The 12,278-nt window shown below is 51.0% G+C and overlaps 1 protein-coding gene across 2 annotated transcripts in view; it reads right to left on the bottom strand.

Moving 5' to 3' along the window:
* The window catches only part of SMAD3 (SMAD family member 3), a 111,318-nt gene that overhangs the window by 42,687 nt on the left and 56,353 nt on the right, over positions 1 to 12,278 (bottom strand). The window contains exon 1 of one of the 2 annotated variants that reach the window (XM_045822402.1): positions 5,684 to 5,808. The exons of the other annotated variant lie outside the window; for it this stretch is intronic. The gene's annotated coding sequence lies outside the window, so the exon portion shown is untranslated. Of the gene's footprint in view, positions 1 to 5,683; positions 5,809 to 12,278 lie in introns of those variants that run through there. 2 annotated transcript variants of the gene reach the window in all.

Raw genomic sequence — 12,278 nt, 5'->3', positions numbered from 1 at the left:
TCACACGGCATACAAAGTCCATTGGCATAAGACACAGCTCACCCCCAAAATGTAAACAGAAGACAGCATAACAGAGAAAGTGCTTTGAACATAACAGGTGTTCATAAATGTTTATTGTACAAATGCATGCTTAGTCGAAGCCAGGTCAAGCCCCCTCTCCTCTTCCCCACTTCACTTATGGTCAATCTGGGCGACTTCCGTACGAAACTTCCCGTTGCCGGAATTCGGAGACACAGAAGACAGCCACCAATTAATCTGGTCTGGGCTGGAGATTGAAAACAGGCAGCGGCCCGCAGATGTTGTGCTTGGCCAGCACGGTGTTTTTAAAATTTCTTAATTACTCACCAACTTTTAAAAGCTGGGAGATTTCATATGTAAATCTAGATTTTTGGCTTTTCTTGAAAAAAATCAGAAGATTTGGCAACACTTGGCCACTGGCTGACGCCGAGTTGCCCCTTCAGACCGGGACTGAATCCTCGGGCCTGCGCTGTCTTCTTCCGCCCAGGGCCGCTCCCCCGCTCCCCCGTCCCTGTGTGCATCTGCGCTTGCAGCTCGAGCCCACGCTTCCAATGGGGGAAGCATCAGCCCCTAGGAAGCAAAGTAGAACCCCAAGGCCTGGGACCTGGCCTCTGCAGGGTGACCGCACACCGGATCGTTTGGAAAGGTTCCCTTTACACCTGTTGTCCTGATGTCATCGTCAACAGCATCTCCTGTCATTCAGACTCCTCATCTGGGTAACAGACTGCTGCCACCCTGAGCCTCAGCTGGCTCTAGACCTGCCTGGCTCACCCCAAGGAATCTGTACCAGAAGCCCTCAGAAGGGAGGCCGTTTGCTCTTCATGTAGCTTCCCAATCTGACTACTTCCCACTCCCAGTGGAGTTCACTCCACAGAGAAAGCCTTCACACCCCCTGCAGAGCCTTGCCCCCCTCCCCAAGGCTGTGGCAATGGCCAGCCCCAGGAGGTCTGTGGCAGTGAGAGCCGGGGAGGGGTGGCCAGGATGACACAGTGTTTTCAGGGTAGATGGAGGTCAAGAGAAAGAAAAAGAAGAAAGGCAGGGAGAAGAAAGGAGAACCGAGATAGGGAAGAGTCTGCTTCCCGACCCTGCCTCCAGGTACCACTTCTCTTGTCGGAAGTCAAAGGAAGAACTAGGGTTACCTCACCCTTTACCCCCACTTTCAGTGGGGACCAGGAGAGGAGAGAGAGGGTGGCAGCGTTTGTGGTGATACAAGTCATTAATTTGTACTTATTACATCTTCCAGAACCTTCTGCCCTCTTGGATCAAACACATTCACTTGTCAGTTTCCACCCACGCCTGCAGACAAACTCCCAAACCTTTACCTGAGTGGAGTTGGGTCAGAGTTTTTTTCAAAAATCTAGTTACCCAGCATGGGGGGCAGCACCTCGCTTGAGGGGGAGCGCCTGGCGAAGGCACAGCCTGAGGAAGGGGAGCAGACAATGTGAGCTGGCTTGCACACCTAACGCTCACAATTCTTGGAGGTTCCTGAATGAATTCCAGCCTTGGCCAATGGGAAACTGTACACTCACCATAAAATAAGAGCATTCCCTTCCCAAGCTTTAAAGGTGAAAAGCTGGATGGGAGTGATGTCACTGAGGAAGGAGGGCAGCAGAACGGCCCCCTCCCCCTAATAAAAATTTGGCGAGAGCAGACAGCGTGCAAGAAGCGAACAAAGAGGCAGGAAATCGTGTATCGCTGTCTTGATATTTTATAAGAAAACCTGACATAACTGGATATCATAGGGCATCTGATGCCTTTTCCCCACCTAATGTGAACAAACAGAAGAAAACCTGCTTTTAAAAATCTTTAAGGTCTTCCTGAACTTAAATCCCTAAGACTCTTCTTTTCCAAAGAGAGGCCATCACATAGGCCTAATCTCTTTTTAAATTTCCTTTGGTGGCGGCCTCAGATACGTCCAAACCCACTTTCTTGGGCGATAGAGAGCTGATGTAAGGCACGCTCTGGGTTTAAATGGGTTCCCAGCAGTTCAGTCTCTCAAAGGTAATTTTGTAAACAGGCACAGGGAAGGGCTTTCACTTTGAAGTGGGCAGGGAATTTGCTACAGTTGCTTAAACACTGATCAAGTTCCACGAAAAGGATAAAGAGAAAACACATCAAAAGAAATCACATTTTACATCTTCCCTGATCAAGTCACCCAACAGCTTCGGTTAGAAGGGTTAATGGAATGCAGTTTGCACTTCTTGTGTGGGGGCGAGGAGGGGTCGTGTGGAGGAGCTGAAGGGTATTTATAAGTTCCCAGCTGGCCGTTGGCCAGGGCTACTTTTATTGATCTAGACAAACACAAATTATGACGGCCTGACATGACTTGTATATACAAATAGCCATCTGAAAACAGTCACAGGCCTAATTGAAGGAGACAGCAAGAAATCAAAGGAAGGACAGATGGTAACAAAAAAAATGCCCAGACCCACAGAGCAGCATTCCAGTGAGAGGGCCGAGCAGAGGCTTTCCTGTGGAAGGGAGGTGGGTGTTCACTTGCACAGGCGAGCTCGGTCCCCTTGGGTGCAGTTGTCCCTGGGAGCCGCCTGGTGCAGCCCTGAGTGGGAAGGAAAAACAGCGGCCCTCCCCAGCAGGCTCTCCCCACTCATTCTGCTGGTCAGTCCTGTTGTGTCATAGTGCGGGGGCGGGGGAGGGGGGTCAGGGCCCCAGAGACCGAAGCTGAGCAAAGGGCCAGAGCAACGCCTCTGCTTCACCCATGCAGGGTGTTTCCTACAAGAAGGGTGGCTTCCTGACACCCTAAGCATCCACATATCCCCACCCAGAGAACGCCGGAAGACCTTTAATAGCTCTCTGGCCAGCAACCCCGTGGACATACGGGAACATCAGCCAACAGAGAGAGGGGGCTTGTCTCCCGTGTGGGGCTTCTGACCCCCATCCACTCTGCTCCCTAGCAGACCAGCCTGGAGCTGCCCCTTCCAGCGCTGACCCAGGAAGCAGCCACTAAGCGTTTGTAAATCTGGGAGGTCACAGAGCAGAGGGCAGGGATCAGATGCAGAGACGCATGGCCCTTCCCCGGGGAACTCTGACCCCAGCAGCTCCCACTTCCTCTGTCGCTGAGAGGACAGCCCTGGCAACACCCAGAACAGAGAATAATACCTACGAGCCTGTTCCCAACTCTCCAAGAAAGAAACGAGGCATTCTGGTTTGTCATTTGATTCCCAGGGGCCTTCCGGTCAGATTACCAAGAAAAATTAGATTTCAGAGAAAGAATCGACCCCAAACAGAGCTGGTCATGGATCAAATCCCACACCTTAAACACTTGTGGAAGATAAAAAGCATATTGAAGAATCCCATCTTCTTGGCAACATTGAAAAACTGCGAAATTGACCCAGGAAAGAAAAGGAAAAAACCTCAAAGAAAAAAGTTCCACACAAAATAAAACTGAAAGCAGTGAAAGCTGCAGGCAATGAAAGTTGTTGACTAAAAGATTGATGTAAAATACCCGAGGAACTTAGAGATGCGAAATTTTACTCAGGAAAATTGGGCTTGGTGGAAATAATGGCAGAAAAGAAAATGCCAAAAATGACAGAAGTTAACATCGGTACCAACAGCAATCGAGCAAACAGAGACAGAAGTTTTGTTGCAAAATGCACATGGAAAAGAACTGATATTAATGAAAATTAATTTCAGTTTAAAAAAAATAAACTCAGTAAGAGTTTAACCGTGGTAGCCAGAAAATAGCTGAGGTATCATATTGACTTGGAGTTGGTTTAAAATGGTGAAACAAAAAATGTCCTGGACTTTTTCAGAAAAAGGTGAAACCCAAGGGACTCCCACAAAAGCAGCCAGGTCTGCTGCTACAGCTCCCAGTTTCTCTGAAGAGGGATCAAGACCATTATCACCCTCTGGGGGACACCCACCACCGTGCTTACCTCAGGGCCAGGAACCACGGAGGGTTGGACCCCAGCACGAAGAGCAGGCGTGATGGGAAAAACACTTTCTGGACCTCGCCCTGCCACCGCCCTGACCTTGGGCAGGTGGCTGGGTCTCTCACTTTGGGGACACACACCCTACTGTAAAGTGGAAGATGGACCAAACTGTCTAGGGACCCCTATGAGACCCCAGTGCTGGCCCCACCTGGAGGGCCCAGGGGCCCCCAACAGTCTGCCCTGAGGGGGAAAGGCAGGGGAAATACCTCTGTGGGGGTGGAGGTTGGAGTGGGAGGACTGTGAATGATTCCAATCTTCACTTTTCTGTACAGTAAGTGTACATTACAGTTAAGATTAAGGGTTGTGGGGGAAGCATTAAAGAAAAAAAACAAAATGCTTTTTCTAAAAATAACCGATTCTGAATCAGTGTTTACGCACACAAGAAGTCCAGGTGACCTGGGAGCTCCAGGAGGCACAAGCTCAGATTTATTTGCCGTCCAGCATCGTAGGGGCAGGGTCAAGTTTTAGGTCAAAAACAAAGGATTTCTGCTTTTGGAATTTCAATTTGTGCACAGGTGGGTTTGCTCTTTCTGAAGTCACTCCTCTGGCCTTGGGTATTTCGGGCTTCTTCTCCCAAATGCTGGTCACATGCTTTGGTGGTTCAAACACATTCCAATGGGGTTATTTGGCTTTGCAAACAATACGCTACAGAACCCTGGCTGAGAAGGACACACACCAGTTTCCACAGAGTAAATACCTGTGAGAAGGAAGAATGGGGAGGGGCGGCGCTCACAGGAGGACTTCAGCAGAGTCTCCTCTTCTCGGGAAAGAAAGAAGCTATTACAGACTCCCGAACAGCATGTGGGAAACCAGTATCATTTGCTAAATTTGTGGAAGGTCTGTGGGCAAGTTCTAATTTCCCTGTAACATATATGTTTCAAATTTTTATAATACAATAAAAACACTCACAAGAAAGCCCAACAATAGACCAAGGCAGGGAATTGCTTCTGGCGTCTTTCAGGGCACGTGAACTAGCAGAGCCAGCTGAGAAAATCAAAGTTCAGAGTCCTTCGGCAACACTTAGGAAATTCTTGGCCCAAGAGTATATATACTACGACATATTAATTTGTCTCTGTCTTCTAAAATTTTTGTTATCATAGAGGGGAAAAAGGTTTTCTTTTTTTCTTAAACAAATAAGGGGACGGGAAAATGAAAACTATTGTGTAGCAGCAGCCAGACTTGGTCCCACGCACTGTACGAGGAGTTTCAGGCATCGGCTCATCTAATCTTAACAATGAAGAAGGGTGTTGTGACCCTTCTGTCCCCCAGAGGAGGAAACTGAGCTTCTCAGGGGCAAAGGCACTGGCCCAAGGTCACAGAGCCAGCAAAGACGGCTGCGGCAGAGGTGGGTGGCCCTGGGGGACTGCCTCCTGTCCTTCTGGTACAAGGAGGGAGCCCCGGAGTGAGAGGGCTTCACAGAGGCCAGCCTTTCTTAGCCTGGGTGGGGTCACCCTCACAGGGCCAGAGCCCGGAGTGCCAGCCCAGGCAACCGACAAGAAACCTTCCCCAAACACAGCCCTCCCCTGCCACCTTGTCTCTTGGCACTCCAAAACCAGGCCAGGTCTGTCCCCAGCACCTCCCCAGCTTCCATACCACTCTCCTAGGACAGTGCCACCTGGGACCCAACTCTCCCAGTGGCACACCGGGAAGTTCTGACAGGCAGGTGGCTTGGGCTCCAATCCCATCCCTAAGTCTCATAGGCTCATTAAACTTACCTCTTCAAATCTCAGTTTCCTCATCTGCAAAACCGAGGTATTACTGCCATCTCACATGGCCACTGTAAGGCCTGATGTGATAACACACCTACCTACAGCTCTTAGAGCAGGGCCTGGCACAGTCGCTCGCAAATATGTGTCATCAGTATAATGGTCCTTAACAACCCCCAGTAAACACGGCCTTTCGGACTTCAGATTCTCTGAGAGGAGGAGTCCTGCCTTCCGTGATTTCACACACCCCACAGCTCCTGGCATTTGAGGAGGGGGAGGGGGAAGGGAGCCAGAGGCTGGGGTGGGGTTAAGCGTCCACCCAGGAGAGAGGGTTGCTCAACCTGAAGGAAGGGTCACTCCAGGCCCTTTTGGACATCCTGTTAATAAGGAAAACATGAGGCAAGGACTGGGGACTCTCCGCAGTGGCTTTCCTTAGTGCTGCTGTGCCAGCTGGGGTCTCTGCATCTCACACACACACCCAGGGGGAGCTGACAACACAGGGCTTCACTTCGAAAGGGTCACACAGAACAGAATTTCAAGGCCCTCTGATGGCCCAGCAACATCTCAAAGCCCCGGTTCATCCGGTTCATCCAGGCTCAGGGAGCCGCAGGAAGAGCCCCTGCTGCAAACACCCAAACGCCGACACACACTCACTGCCGATGAACCACAGGCCCGGCTCACCCACAGGACAGCGGGTCCTGCTGTGCCCGCTGGAGTGTGGCCTGGGGTGAGCTCTGGGAATTGCTAGGCTCCTTGGAGGGAGGGAGAGAACACCACCTGCTTCCTTTAACCAGCATGGCACGCAGAGCACACCCGAGTGGGCGGGAGAGGCCGGCTCTGCCCCACAGCTCCCTCTCCTCCGCTCTCGCAAGGAGTAGCTCGGAGCGGCTCTTCCGACAGGTGCACAGCTCAAGTGCTAAAGGAGAAAGGCTCTGGCAGACAAGCCCGGGAGGCATGGGCCTGGTGGCTGGACGCTGGCCTGTGCTCCGGCCTTCCTGAGTGTGTGACTTTGAGCAGGTCGCTGAGCCTCCCTGAATCTCTTACTTGCCTCTTCCAGAAAAATGAGGAGGTTAGAACAAATCATCCCGAAGGTGCCTGGCAGCTTTGAGACTATTGGGAAAGTGCTCTCTTCGGGAGTATATCTGAGTCTGTCTTACTCTCCCAAAGTCACGGACTGGAATGAAAACCAAAGCAACTCTTGGGTGCCCTGACTGCCCCCCCATCTGCGTCTGCTCAAGTTTTGTGTGCTGGTCCCTGAAAAGTCTTCTCAACCCTTTTCTAATTTGTAGTTAATTACAAGGAACTGCACTTAGATTCATTTTGGGGTTCACAAATGGAAAATACTAATGACTTTGTAAATTAATTTCAGATTTGGCTCCATAATCTCTGGCAATAAGATCACACTTTGTTTTCCTTTTCGTTGTTTTTAGAGGCAAATGAAAACACAGCCCCCTCCCCAAATGCATTAAAAATTCCAATTAAGTTTTCTCTGAAAAAAATACAATAAAATATTGGCATCTGGGGTGAACTTATGTTACAGTGCGGAGTCACAGCGATGAGCCTGGAAGTGCTCACGTGGGCTGAACGGGACGTGGTTTTCCTCTGGCGAGGAGACAGATAAGAGGTCCGGGAGGGCTTTTCCCGTTTCCACCAGTGGCTTGGCGATGCCATTGAGTTCTCGCTTCCGCAAAGCCTGACTGTCAGAGCAACCTGCCAGGACAGGGGCACAGGCCCCACATCAGGGAGACCACAGCCTCCACTACTTTGGCCAGGCTACTGCATCCTGTCTGGGGTGTGACACTGGATCGGCCTTACACAGCTTGCACGAGCCTTTAAAGGAGAGTGACCGGGGGCAGGGGGGGAGGGGTGCACCAGGTGAGGAGCAGCTGAGGAGGCTGCTGACGCCTTGTAGTGAGGGGAGAAGTCTGGGGGGACAGGGAAGCTTGTCCCTAAGGACAGAAGACTGAATGGTGGGCTATTCCAAAAGGTAGAGCAGAGGTTACAGTAGGGAGGCTGACTTCTGCTCAACTCATGGAGGAGTTTTTAGGAAGGAAAGAAAACTACAACAGACTGCATTCTGGTGACGAGTGGAAGGTGTCAGCATCTCGATGACGATAAGAAGAAAAAGCCTGTGTTACAATGAAATCGTGTTTCCTGATTATTCAGCACTGTTAAACATGACATGCATTTAATTCATGCAACAGCCATGCGCAAGGACAGCCCAGACTTATCTGTAAGCCCATCTTCCTCAGTATGGTTGTGGGCTCAGAGGGCTGGTGCTCTGCCCCACGCTGATACGTTCAGGTGCAGGGACCTGAATCCGAGCCCTCTACCCAGGGCTCTTCCCCATAATTCCTCCTGCCACAGAGCCTCGGAATCCCCGTCTCTTGGATCAGAAGGCTGGGTGTAGGAATCTGCCTCCTCAGTTCCTTGTGAAAAGCCCAGGCTGTCCACCCTGGCCTGACCCCATCTTGCCTGTGGAGGGGCATGCGGATTCCTAGGGATGCCAAATACCATGCAGTAAAAATGTTCCTTGATTTTCCACCTCTGGAAAGGACAAACAGTGAGGCTGCACCTTTCAAAGCCCCCTGGCAGGGGTGGCGGGGACAGAGTCATTCATCCAGCAGGTGTTTACACCTTAGCATCACTTCCTGTGAGGCACTGGGAGGTCGGGCTGAGGAGGTCGGGCTGAGGAGGTCGGGCTGAGGCCCGCAGCACGGGAACTTGCTCCTCAGACAGGGGGATGAGGTGCCTCTCAGGGACACAAGCTCAGAGGACTTAGTTTCCCCCTCTAAAAAGTAGACGGTTTGCTAGTTATTCTCCAAGATACCTTCCTGCTATGAAGTCCCGTGTCTCAAAAGTGTATGACCTTTCAGATGGCCATCAGTTTGGAGTGGGCTCTCCGCAGCTTGGCTTAGGCTGTCTTAGGCTGTCAGGTCCATGGGCAATGGCAGGTGTGGAATGCTCCCAACCCAGGAGGGGACTTGCCCTGAGCTCGCCCGCCCGCATAGTGAGGGAAGAGGGGCAGGTGGGGGCAGGGCGGTGGGGGAGGAGAGACACCCGGAGGGGGCTCGCACACACTCTGTCTCTCCCTCTGTCGTACAGCGTGCCCAGCCAGGCAGTCTCCTGCTGAAGCTCTGGCTCCCAGGCAGGCCGATTTCTAGCAGGGGCAGGCTGGCAGGTCCCGTCCCCATTTTACAAGTGGCAAAACTGGAGACCAAACAAAGCCTCCCAAGCAGGTACTGGGGGAGGCTGGGCCTCATCTCGGAACCAACACTGGACCCTGGTCACAGAGGCACTCTAGTGGTTAAATCAGGGCTCTGGACAGATAGGCTGGAACTGAAATCCCAGCTCCACCCAAGCTGTGTGACCTCAGAAAGGAAGAGGTCTTTCTGCCTCGGTTTCTTCCCTTTAACAACAGGACTGGGAGGAATCCCTGAAGTAGCCAGTGACCAGCACCCCACGTAGTGCCTGGCGTGCAGCAGACACCAGCCACTACGTAGCACCCGGCAGCATTGTGATTGAGCTTAAATATAAACCAAAGCAAATACACTGCGGACAAAACCAACAAAATCTGAGAATGTGGCTCAATGCCTGGCGAATGGAAGGAGCTCAGTGACTGGTCGCTGGCTAGACAGACAGACAGATGAGTCAAAACCCTTTAGAGTTCTGAGGTCCTGTATCTTCCATTTGGTAGCCACCTTATCTCTTGCAATAGATCTCCACTCTCTGAGTCTCAGCTTCCTGTTCTGTAAAATGGGGATAATGGGCACATTTCAGAGGGCAGCTGTATGGTCTAACCATGCTGATAAGCAGGGTCCTCAGAGGTAAAAGGCACTAGAGCACAGGACAAGGTAACATCCACCGTATTTGCCCAAAGCACGTATTCAATAAATATTTAGTGAGTGAGTGAGTGACTGCTTGAATGCACGTATGCACTCAAGAACTTGCTCAATATCAGCCTCCCCACATTCTTGGGGTTTCCCAAGCAGAAAGTCTCAGCTGCTTGGAGCGTCCCAAAGTGTGTGGCAGAGGGAGCAGGGCCCAGCTCACTGGCCTCTACAGTTGCTGCCCATCCCTGTCTCCCCACCCCCACCACATACCTCTACTAGCTGTCACCACCCTCATCCCCCAAAGGGTCAGAGTCTGACTTTCTGGAAAAAAAATACCCTGTGATTAGAAGAAATGCTGCTTCTACACACACATCATCTCAATCAAGGCAGGCACAGGCCTTCCGAACTGCTGTCCCAAGCCCCTGTTTACTAGGCCTGCCGTGGTGCCCGTCCATGGAGCTTCCCTTGAGTACTTGGCCTATGTACTACGCTGCGTTCAAATTCTCTTTCTCTGTGTTGGAACAAGACAACAGGTGAGTGGAAGGCTCTGGAGGGGGCAGGCCCTCCTCCGAATTCCAGCTCCACCTCTGACAGCGGGCATTGGGTAAGCAGCTCAGCTCCGCTGAGCCTCTGCTGCCGCGTTTGTAAGATGCACGTGGTTCCCATCCACCACACGAGGCTGTTGTGAGAACTCAGTGGAATCACAAAGGCAGCGTATGGAGCACAGCGCCTGGGACCCGGCAGACCATCAGCAAACTCAAGACTCCCCTGCTCCCAGAGGAGAGAAGACTCGAACTCTAGCTGCACTCTGCTCCTCAAAGGCAGTACAACCCAAACAAGTCACAGCCCCTGTGAGCGCAGTGACTCCCCTCCAAAATGCAGATGACATCAGCTGACCTAACAAGTAAATCTTAGAGCTGCAATGTCCAACGTGGCAGCCACATGTGGCTGGTGAGCACTTGAAAGGCGGCAGTTCAATTCCAAGTGTAGAGAACACGCTGAGTTCAAAGATTTATGATAAAAACAGAATGTAAGCTATCTCGTTAACAACATTTATATTGAGTGCACGCTGAAATGCTGTTCTAGGATATATGGCATTAAATAAAATATTATTAAAAATTAATTTCATCTTTTTCATTTCACATTCTAACATGGCTAGATTTCAAACTATAGATGTAGCTTGCATTACATCTCTCTCAGGCGGCACTGCTCAGGATACTAACTCATCAGTTATTTCCATGGGTGTGATTCCTTCCCCAGGTAGACTACAACTCCTTCTGGAGAGAAGATGTCTGTTGGCTTACTTTCTTTCCACCATAGCACTTAACCCTCAGTGCCAAAAGTGTATGTCAGAGTACTCTTAGGGATCTTATGAATAAAATCTTAAGGTTTTAGATGTGACCAAGTAGTCACGGTGCACCAGGGATCCGTGTCAGTAAATAAAAACATACACCGACTCATTTCATCCTTAACTCAGGAGGTAAATTTCACTCCCTGCATTTTCCAGACAAGGAAACTGAGGCTCAGAAAGTTGAGCGACTAACCCAAGGCTGGTAGATGGTCAAGGGCAATGGCTAGGATATGGACCCAGGCTGTAGTGACTCTCATTCCAGGCTCCTCTCGGTATCCACAGACAACAAGTATGCAGCCCGCACTCCTTGTTCACGGGAGGCGTCTAACTCACCCATCCTAGAAGGGCTCAGTCCCAGCAAGGCTCTGCTCCTTCCCCACCCCCGCCCCCAACCAAAACCACCAGAGGGTTTCCCAGCAAGTCAGAAATGACACACCATGAAAGGGAGCCCATGTACAACCCTATCCACGTCTGGCTCAGGATCAGTTAGCTCAGAATTAGTCACATTTTAAAAGGGGTGAGTGATAGGGAAGGTGAATTTATTTCCTTGCCTTTCAACTTTCTGCCCAGGGTGCAGGCAGGAATCTGGAAATAAAGAACCAGTGAATAGCACAGGGCCTAATAAGATTTTGTTTTTCAGAGGAACTCAGTAGTAAGTTTCAGAAGCTCAGCTTCTGGTTCCATTGAAAGCAGCCCCCACAGCCGCTCCCAACCCACACTGCCCTCCGCACTCTAGCTCAGGCACAGACCTCTGCAGTGCCCAGTGGGGAAGGCCCTGAGCTAGACAGAGTAGGCTGTACATAGGGTGTGTTTTGGATGAGTGGGTGAATAGATAGATGTACAAACAAACGAACCCTTGAAGGAACAGAATGCATAGCCCTGCATCTTGAGGAACTCGCCAGATTGGGTACGAAGAATGTGAAAAATGAAAGAACTGCATACGAACACTTGCCAAAGAGTATTGTCTGCAAGGGGGAGGAAGAAGATGGAGGAGTGAAGGGTCCTCCCTTTTTTTCTAACCCATCTGAGCTCGCAGGTAGAAGAAGGCTGCCTGTAGTTGAGCTTGGCCAAGGGAAAGGTCAGGGTGGACCAGTCAATCTGGGAAGGCTTCAAGGAGGAAGATGTGCCTGCAGGAGGAATGGGACTCAGACACGACCAGAGCGCATTCTGACGGTGGGTTGTGTCAAGCCAGTCACTTAACCTCTCAACCTCTCGGTTTCCTTTTTTAAGAAGAGGAGGGACAGCAGGCAGAGAGGGAGGAGACCGAGAAAAACAAAACGCCTGGTAGACAGTTCATATTCGACCTCAGACAGGGTAAATATTTACTCGCCCATTCATGGCCTGGCTCTGGTGAGTGCCCTCCGTTTGGGCCACCTGGGTTTATGCTGGTGTCTGGTTTTGATTTGAGGCCCGAGGCGGC

The sequence above is a fragment of the Phyllostomus hastatus genome, unplaced genomic scaffold (genome assembly GCF_019186645.2).
Source record: "Phyllostomus hastatus isolate PE091 unplaced genomic scaffold, TTU_PhHast_1.1 phas_scaffold_501, whole genome shotgun sequence".
NCBI lineage: Eukaryota > Metazoa > Chordata > Mammalia > Chiroptera > Phyllostomidae > Phyllostomus > Phyllostomus hastatus.
This window is presented reverse-complemented; position numbering and strand designations above follow the sequence as displayed.